The sequence below is a fragment of the Carcharhinus amblyrhynchos genome, chromosome 4 (assembly GCF_965287045.1).
Source record: "Carcharhinus amblyrhynchos chromosome 4, sCarAmb.v2.hapA, whole genome shotgun sequence".
NCBI lineage: Eukaryota > Metazoa > Chordata > Chondrichthyes > Carcharhiniformes > Carcharhinidae > Carcharhinus > Carcharhinus amblyrhynchos.
In genome coordinates this window covers 50743678-50753923 of record NC_137327.1, presented here as the reverse complement: position 1 = coordinate 50753923, position 10246 = coordinate 50743678, and the positions used below count along the sequence as shown (strand labels likewise).

General features: G+C 44.3%; 1 long non-coding RNA gene across 1 annotated transcript; it reads left to right on the top strand.

Moving 5' to 3' along the window:
• On the top strand, positions 1 to 10189 carry LOC145342582 (uncharacterized). The gene is made up of 3 exons (XR_013886569.1): positions 1 to 145; positions 4634 to 4777; positions 10085 to 10189. It is a non-coding gene; the product is annotated as an uncharacterized LOC145342582 (long non-coding RNA).
• The last annotated feature ends 57 nt before the right edge of the window (positions 10190 to 10246 follow it).

Below are 10246 nucleotides of genomic sequence, written 5' to 3'. Positions count from 1 at the left end.
GATCAGTTCAATTCTGGAAAATAAATTAATGTATAGAGATTGTGAAGGGGAAACACAAGTTGGTGAAACAGAAAATATAATATTTTACATTAAAAAAATAAATCCTGGGAGTTTCACAGGAATCCAGTTTCCTAATTCGGACTTGGTGAGTGTGTTTGGAATTGTTGTGATCCAGTTGGAAATATGGAGAGTGTGGGCAGAATTCTACTGCCCTGCCTGCCACGGAAACAAAGTGGGCGAAGGGCAGACAGTAGAAATTTCCATTGACCTTGAGTGGGAATGTCCAGTCTCGCTCGAATGAGGCTGTAAAACCCAGTTCTGTGTGTCCCAGTTTGAGTTCTGGAGGCAGGAGGAGTATCTGTGGCCTCACTGCCTCCTATCACTGCAGTTTCTTTTCATTATTGCTCCCAATTTGAATGAGCAACGTTCACTGGATTTGTGCTCCATCACCACCATTGGCACTAATGATCACCCCTCCCACCCATACACACAACCACCCGCACCCCCCCTACTACGCACACACTCACGCTCAGACACACACTCAGACACGCATGCACGCGCACACACACACACACACAAGCCCACACATGCACACACACATACACACTCTCACACTCACACAGCCACATTCTCTCTCTCTCTCACACACACACACACACACACACACACATACACACACGCCCACACATGCACACACACACACACACACACAGTCTCACACTCACACAGCCACATTCTCACACACACACACACACACACACACACACACACACACACACACACACACACACACACACACACACACACACACACACACACACACACATTCTTACACACTTAGGGCCTGATTCTCCCCCAAAAATTCGAAGTGCTGAATTGCAGAAAAAATAGTGGAAATTATGATTGTTTTTTCAGTGGGAGTTTGGATCTCCTACACTCTGTCAATGGAGAGGTCACAACTGTGAATATCATTAAAAACCCAGGGGAGTTGGGGCCTATTCACGCTGAAGCCTGACAGTTCCAGAACTCTGCACATGCGCCGTGGCCTCGATCCGTCAGATTACGCTTTGCTGGCCAGCCCAGGACCCTCGCAGTGCGACCCCTCCAGCACCCCCCATGGCCCGATCATGGTCAATCCCAAGCCAGACCTAACTGCCCCCAGTGTCCCAGAGCACTGTAATCTCCCCCTCACTGCCTCCCCTCACCCCACGGGAGGCAGACCCACCCCCCTCTCTGGCAGACTACTCCCCCTCCTGATCGCTGGTGTCCCTTCAGCCCTGACTGACCCCAATGCAGAGTGGCAGCGGGATACCACACCCCCACCAATTGCCCCTGGGCACCATGTTATTGGCACTGCCCAATGCCAGTGGGCAGTCTGCAGTGCCAAGGTGCCCCCTGGGCATGGGCACGTTTCCCCTTGGGCAGTGCCAGGGAACACAGGCTGGCACTGCCAGGGTGCCCATATCAAGGAGGCACCACCTCCCAACGCCCGACCCCCTGGGGGGCCCCAATTGCCCCCTTCACTCCAGCGGGGTTGTCCCGCTAGTTCCCCAAAAGTGAAAAGCCAGCCTGAACCCCGCCGGAGCGAAGCACTCCTGGTGGGGTGGGAGATAATATTGGGCCTGGAGAATTCAGTTCCGAGCCCAATAGCGACATTTAAATAAGATTAGAAACAGATTAAAAGCACTTATCTGTCTTCCCGCTGGTTTCCAACTTAGTCCCGACTGCACATGCTCTCCGGCTTTGGGAGATAGATCGTTAAGGGACAACCTGAGGAATGTGATAGTTGCCCTGAAGGTGGAATGGGGGTGAGGGTGTTTGGAGACAAGATGGAGAGTGAGATTGGAGAACTGGAAAAATAAAGGTAAGTGATAAAAATGCATGAAAGAGATGAAAAGAGGAAATGAAATAAAATAAATGGAAATGGGGTGAAGGTGGAGGGGAGCATACTGCGCCGCCATACCTCAGCTCTTGATATCTCTCTCCAGCAGCACTCACAACCCTCTATCTCAAAGCTGTCCTGGTCCCCAGCTTCACTTCATACTTCATCTCATCGACGCATATACAAGAAACTTTTTCTCTTCCTTTTAGGTGTTAAAAATGCAAGCTCATTGATACCAATACCAATTCAGGATACCCTATCCTTTCCCATCCCTTGAATCTCATCCTTCTTAACCCCAGCACTTGCTGCTTATTCACTGTACCTTCTAACCATCCCCTCTCTGAGGCTGAGCATGCTGTACTCAGCAAAGATTCGGCTTTGTACTCCTATGTCCTCATCTCAACAAATTTCAGGCTCAACACGATGCCGAACTCTTCTTCTGCCACCTTCAGCTCCATGCTCACTTCTTTGGACAAAAGACCTCCTCCTGTTCCGCAGATCCTTTCACCCACTCCAGCATTCTCCCTCCCCCTGGGCTCTCTCTCTGGCCTCTTACCAACTTTTCATCTTTTCATCAAGAACAGTCTGTGTGACATCAGCCATCTCAATTTCTCTGCTCCCCTCAGCCATGCTAACTTGTCTCCTTTCAAACTTGCTGCACTCCACTTTCTCAGGTCCAATCCTGACTTTGTCAACTCTCAGATGCTTCCTCTTATCTTCTCATGGACCAAACATCAGGCCATTGTTTCTAGGACTGTCAATGACCTCATCTCTTCCAGAGATCTTCCTTCCACAGTTTCCAACCTCATTGTCTCCCAATCCCGGACAGCCCGCTTCTGCCTTCTCCCCAAAATCCACAAACAGGACTGCCCCGGTAGGCCCATCATGTCAGCCTGTTCCTGCCCCATCAAACTCATTTCCTCCTATCTTGACTCCAGTCTCTCTCCTGTTGTCCAGTCCCTTCCCATCTATATCCGTGATTCCTCCAATGCGCTATGCCATGTCAACAATTTCCAGTTCCCTGACCCAAACAACCAACTCCTCACCATGGATGAACAATTCCCAGCCACCACCACTCTCGTCTGCCTGGCTGAATTTGTTCTCTCACTCAACAATTTCTTCTTTAACTTATCTCACTTCTTCCAAACAAATGATGTGGCTATGGGCACCAGTATATGTCCCAGTTAAGCCTGTCTCTTTATGGGTTATGTGGAGTATTCCCTGTTCCAGTCTTACTTCAGCCTTCTCCCACAACTCCTTCATCAGTACATTGATGACTCTTTCAGTGCCACTTCATGCTCTCACCTGGACCTGGGAAAATTCATCAATTTCACCTCCAATTGCCACCCCTCTATCACCTTCACATGATCCATCTCTGACACTTCTCTTCCCTTCCTTGACCTCTCTGTCTCCACTTCTGGTGATAGACTATCCACCAGTATCCATTACAGGCCCACCGAATCCCACAACTACCTTGACTACAGCTCTCCATACCCCACATCCTGTAAGAACTCCCTCCCATTCTCCCAGTTCCTTCTCCTCTGCTGCATCTATTCAAATGATGCCAGTTCCTAAAATAGCTTTGCCAATATGTCTCCCTTCTTCCTCAGTCATGGTTTTCCACCCACTGTGGTTGACAGGGCTCTTAGCTGTGTCCAACTCATTCCCCAAGCCACTGCTCTCACCCCCTTCCCTCCCTCCCAGAACCAGGATAGGGTCCCCCTTGTCCTCACTTTTCCCCCCACCAGCCTCTGCATTCAAAGGACCATAGTCTGCCATTTCTGCTAACGCCAACATGATGCCACTACTCAACACATTTTCCCCTCATTCCCCATGTAAGCATTCTGCAGGGACCATTCTATCCAGGACATCCCAATCCGCTCCTTCATCATGCCCAATACCTCACCTCCTGCCCACCTTTCCAATCAGTTGTAGAAGGTGCAACACCTGCCCCTTTACCTCCTCTTTGAGGTAAAAATCTTATCTGATTTTCTTTGCTCTCAGCTTTAACAAAGGGTTATCCAGACTCAGAACACTGTCTCTACACTCTCTCCACAGATGCTGTATTACCTGCTGAGATTTTCCAGCGTTTTCTGTTTTTGTTTCATTTGCTGCTTCCTCCTTCACTTCACTGCAATGGCTGCAATCATTCCTCTGTCTTCAAGCTTTGAAACACTGATTGCTATGGGGGCTGATAAATAATCCATACAGTAAATGTTCATATTTTTTATTAAAGGTAACCACATCTCTAAAAAAAAGAAAAATTAGCATTTATACAGCACTTTTCAGCACCACAAGATGTCACAGAACATTTTACAGTCGTTGACGCATTTTTGAAATGTAGATCTGTTGTAATATTGGAAACACGGAATCGAATTGTGCACAGCAAGCTCTCACACAAAGCAATGTGATAATGAGTACATATTCTGTTTCGGTGATTTTGATTGAAGTTCAGCTCACCTGGTCTTCTTCGAAATTGTGCCTTGGGTTCTTTTACATCAACCCAAGCAGACAGGTGGGACTTCAATTTAACATCTCAGCTGAATGACAGTGCAGCACTCTCTCTGTACTGCACTGGAGCATCAGCCTTGGGTTTTGTGCTCAAGCCCTGGAGTGGGACTTGAACCTAGAACTTTGTGGCTTCTTTCCCACTCAGATTCATTGAACTTGTTACTCCCGAACATAAAAAGGGAAACGTTATTGCAGATTGTTATCAAATAATCAAACCTTTTACATTTTTTTACTTTTAAGGTGAATATCTCTACATCTGACCTCCAGGTTGAGATCAACTTGCCGCCAACTCTCCTAGACAATGTCAACATCATTGACAACGACTTTAATGCCACTGCACTTCGAATCATATTTCTTGTATTCAAGAATGCAACACTTTTCCAGGTAACATAATCACAGCTGCTTTTCTCAAGGTGTGTAATGAGATGTTGGATTTTATTAAACAGTAGTAAAAATATGTGACAATGCTGAAAAAGATGTCAGTAATGATTTCACTTGCTGCATGTTACCCATTGTTAATGGGAGAAAATCTCAAAGAAATCATCAATGCTCAGGGTTGGCCCTCGCATCAAACGGTTTATTTTCACCAGCAGGGAGATGTTTCTATTAAAGCCCAGTGCCTCTCTCCAACGAACAAAGGAAAAACATCCACTCTTACACATTTTTCAAACATCTACACAGCCCATCACGGCAGGACCTTATCCAATAATATTGATTACAAATTATATACATTAGTCACATATCCAATGAAAGAGGCATTAAGGTGAGCTTGTGTAAATTCAGCTCGTGATCTCATGGACATGATTCTCATTCCATGATTCTTATTAATGTTACCTTCTTTTCTCTCATTTTGAGCCTTTGAGCTTACAATCCTATGGGCCTGGGAGACTGCCCCAGCGTAGCTACACATGAATGAATTTACTCCCTTAAATAGCAGGCATATGATTAAACTTGTTTTTGTGTATCCAAAAACGGATAAGAGAAGCAGCTGTCCCTGCTGTTGTATACAATCTTGTGATTATCCCAGCTAATTGTGTTCAGGAATGTGGCTAACCCAGCTAGTATCCATTTTGTGTTGTTTTGATATTCTGAACTCCTGTTAACATGGTGGACCTTAACATGCCTGTGATCGTATAACACTAAATTCATACATGTTTATTATATACTATTAATCCCTACGGATATAAATTGCTGTATAGGTACCTACGAATATAAATTGTTGTACAGGCATCTAAAGCCATGATATTATTCCTTCTAAATCTATTCTTTAAATCTCCCTTCAACACTCATTGAGTACTTTAAGCAATGATATATCTTTAGTTCTTTGTGTGTATTATTTAAACAGTTGTTGATCTCTTGCTGTGTTGAGCTGTTGGATTGACCATTGATTTATCTGTGTGCTAGGTTAGTACACCTTCTTAACTGATGAGGATAACATGTCCGTAAAAGAGGAAAAACTACACTGGGGCAAGGAAATGAGATAAAAATTACAATCTCTGTTTAAAACAAATCAGATATTTTTGTTTCAGGATTTTCCAGAGGGCCAGTAGAGCAAATAGTACATCAGCTTTCCAATGGACAACAGCCAGAGATAAACTCAAACTTAACATTTCCAACATATAACAGAATTCAACAACAACAGATTCATTTATATTGCCCCTTTCATGTGTAAAAAATGTCCCAACGACATTTGTAATCAAAAGCCATATATTGTCAGGCTGTCATTTTAGGCACATGATAACCCTTTATTTTCATGTAGACAAGAATGCTCCAAAATACAAGGTGTTCTTAACTCAATCAGAATCCAGCTTGTATCTGAGGGTTGGAGTTTGTCTTTCCAGAAAGCAATGGATTAAATCCTAGTGCAAAGGCTTCAGAAAAGTATTTGGATCATACCTGCACAGATAGAATGTGTTGACTCACAAGCACGTGTGCAGGAATTGTGACATGTGATTAACACATGTCCATTATTAACATGCAGACAGGACAACAGCTTGGTGATTCCTGCTCATTCCCATGGCTGCTACATGCAGACAATGCTCCCCCTTCTGCTTACTGGCTGCACCAACAAGACACTCAGTACCATGAGTGCTTAGTACCATCTAAAGCCAGCCCTCTACCTCGTAAAGGGGAGGTGCAATTTGGCTCAAGGTGGTACTGAGATCATTTTGAACATTGTGTTGTGGAAGAGTCAACAATAACTGATCCAGGGAGACAGCATGAATCATGTTTTCAGATGCTGCACTGAAAATCTTGATGGAAGAAGAAGGAGAGGTGCCCTGAAGACAGTGGCAGGAGATACATTCAATGCCAGGAGTCAAGGCCCAAGGACTTGGATGCAGTGAAGTTTGATGATCTCATGAGTGGTCAAGTTCAGTGTTGATGCATCTTCAAATGGCATATGTTGCTAACTGCAGCAATAGCCTCAGCCACAGCTCACATCAACCAATGAGAATTATCAGTCTGGACAGTAAGAAATCTGACAACACCAGGTTTAAGTCCAACCGATTTATTTGATAGTAAACTCACAAGCTTTCGAGGTTTCCGTCTTCATCAGGTGAATGGAGCGTACTGGCCTCAGACAGAGCATATAACAGCACAGACAGTTTACAGATGAAGAGGGAAGCCTTGAAAGCTTGTGAGTTTACTATCAAATAAATTGGTTGGACTTAAACCTGGTGTTGTCAGACTTCTTACTGTGTTTACCCCAGTCCAACGCCAGCACCTCCACATCAGTCTGGAGTCAGACTTGACTTTCATATGCTTTACCCCACCCACTCACACATCACACTATTGCAATCTTCACAGTTTGTACACATTGGCAGCTATTCAACCATGACAGCCACATCAATCAAACATATTGAACTTTTGTCACTAACACACTTTCACCTTTCATACAGGAGAAGATGACTCACAAGACGAGGAAACAGAAATTCAAAGGAAGGGAGGAGAAGAAGGCAGATGGATGTACAGGCCTGATGCATTGAGGAGCCTGCCAAAAAGCCAGCAGTCAATGTCAATGATTACGGAGAAATCCAGCTTCAATTTGTCACAGGACGTTGCACAAACTTTGGAGCCTATCCTTTCCGATATGGAACGGGTAGTCATTTTCATTAATACACTGATGGAGCCAACCATGATCCAGTGTGTGATAGATAATATTTCTGCTTCTATTGCAGCTGAAGTCATATCCACCCAAGAAGGTTCAAACTGCTGACAAATCTGCTCTGAATTACAGTGCGCAAAGGGGAGCTCCAGATAATCACAGCTTCCAGCAAGTTCACCTTGAACAGATTACTGCATTACTAAGGCACCATCCTGGGGCAGTGACCCAATGGTGCACAAAACTGCCATCTCTCTCAGGATGACTTTTCTTGTTCTTCCACACCTGGTACTCTGCCAGTGCCTTTGCAGATGCCTGGATAACATGATAGTCAGTGATGGAGGAAACAAATCTGGGACTGCTGGTGAATGGGAAATTTGGGTTGAGGTTACTGGCCTTAATTGTAAATTATTTGTTCACATACAGCTGGACAGTAGGGTGTACATGACTAACAGTCTCCCTTCTTTATCATCCTCTTCTTCCTCCTCATTCACATGTCCTGTTCCTCAGTTTTCTGCCTGATAACTGTTGTCAAGATTTCATGCTGAAGAGGTTATGCAGTATACAACAGGCCAGGAGAAATCTTGAGACCTGCTCAGCTGTTCTGTCCTCCAGAACAGTTCAGACAATGGAAACATTGCAGGCCAGCAATGGTCTGCTCCACAAGAATAACAGCACCATTCTCTCTGAATGCCTGCTGTGCACATGTGTGGGAATTCCAGACTGGAGTCATGAGCCATAGCATGAGTAGGTAAAGCTTGTTGCTGTACAGCCAGCCTTTTGTTTTGCCAACATGATTGAAATAGCACCAGAGACTGCCAGGGAATGATTACATCATGATTGCTGGCAGGATAATGGGCATTCACCTGAAAGATATGTTACATGTGGTCACACGCTAGATCTACAATGAGGGCGTGGAATCACTTTTTCAGTTCAGGTATTTGTCTGAATTTCCACATGGCGTATACAAAGCAATATCCTTGCATTCAGTGGTACCCTGCAATATGGGGAAGCCTGTAATCCATGCAAACCTTTCAGCTCAATCCACAAGAGGGGCTGGGATGAAATTGTCTCTTTTTGTATACAGAGCCTCAGTGATCTCCCATATGAAGTGATGTACTACTGCAAGATGTTGCTTACCTTTCCAGCAATCTGAAAGAAGCCAGACATGTATGAGTTCAGGGCATAATTACCTTGACAGCTACAGTCAATGCTATCTCTGCCTTGCTCTGAGATTTGGGTTGTGACTACAGCAGTTGGTAGATTTTAGTCATGGCCTCTCTAGTGAAGTACAAATGTCTCAAGCATTGGTCATCACTGAAGTTCAGATGAAAATTGTTCCCTAAACCTTTTTTGTAGATATGGTCTATTTCTGAAACCCCTTTCCTCCCCCTCCCTTTTCTCATAGCTTGTCCTGCTCCATGTGGCCTCTATTTATTCTCCTAGTCATGCTCAAGGTCAAGATGAAACCTTATTAAGCCATCTTCATCTGGATGCAACTGATTAATGCACAAGCCTTTAACTCACCAAAACTAAAAGTTACAATAGCAGCCAGAGCACACTCTGTAGCTAACTGAATTTATTAACAAGTGTAGAAAGGTACTCAAAATGCACTAACTTGTAGCAGCAGCCAGAAGAAATAATCCAACAATGAACCCAGAAGCAATTCATGATCTTTTTAAGTAACTCAGGTGGGGGCCCTTCCTGTGTTTTTAACATTGTTTTCAGTGTGTGATATGGAGAGAGATTTTCCAGCCCTTCCCACTGATGGAATCTTCCAGTCCCACCAAAGCCAGGCCCTGCTGCAGGTACCCTGGTAGCAAGGTGGGCGAGCAATGCAAATTGCCATTGATTTCAGCAGGCCTGGATGACCCTAAAGCGACCCAAATGCCAAGCCACCTCTGTCACTGGAAAGCCTGTCGCAGGAAGGACTGGCAAATTCCAGCAATGGTGTACATTGTTCTGTGTGGCTCCAACATGGCAGTGCTACACACTGATTGACAATGAAATCTGCCAGCTCTTTATGGCGTGGGCAATCATTGGGTGCACAAAAACTCTTTTATGAAGATGGCATCTATTTCTCTTCCTATTAGCAATGAGGGTGCACGTTACAGACATAGTTTCAGATTCCTCATAATGGCCAAAAACAGGCGCTGCAAAGTCCAATTTCAACCCAGAAAAGTGGAAATATATTATGCCAGTGTCTACAGGCCAACTCATTTTTCAAACATTTGGCATAAAACTGCTGAAGTGTGCATGGTTGTGAATCAGTCAATAATATGTAGTATAAAGGAAGGAGGAATGTTGAGCTGCACCTATGTCTCATGTTTGTTCATCTCCAACCTTCTCTACGACTCAGCCCTAAACATTGCAGTTTCAACTCCACAAACAGGATCAGGGGATTCAATATTTCTGTCCTTGCCTCCCTTCCAGTTTCAGATGTCTGTCTTCTAATCAATGCTGCATGGCCGACAATACCCCAACTAAGCTGTGGAAGTATCACTATAACCTACTCCCATGGGTCCATTACATTTTTCCTTTGCTCTTCAATGGAAATTCTGGTAAAATCTATATTTGTGTCTTTGCAGGATCAAAATAAGAGCACGATTTTAAATTATGCAACTGGAATTCGAGTGGGAAATATAAACATTGTTAATCTGGCAGACCCTGTGACAATTGCATTTAACAAATCATCATCGGTAAGGACTTTTTTTTACTTTTTGAATCAGTTCAAAGGAATTATTTCTGTT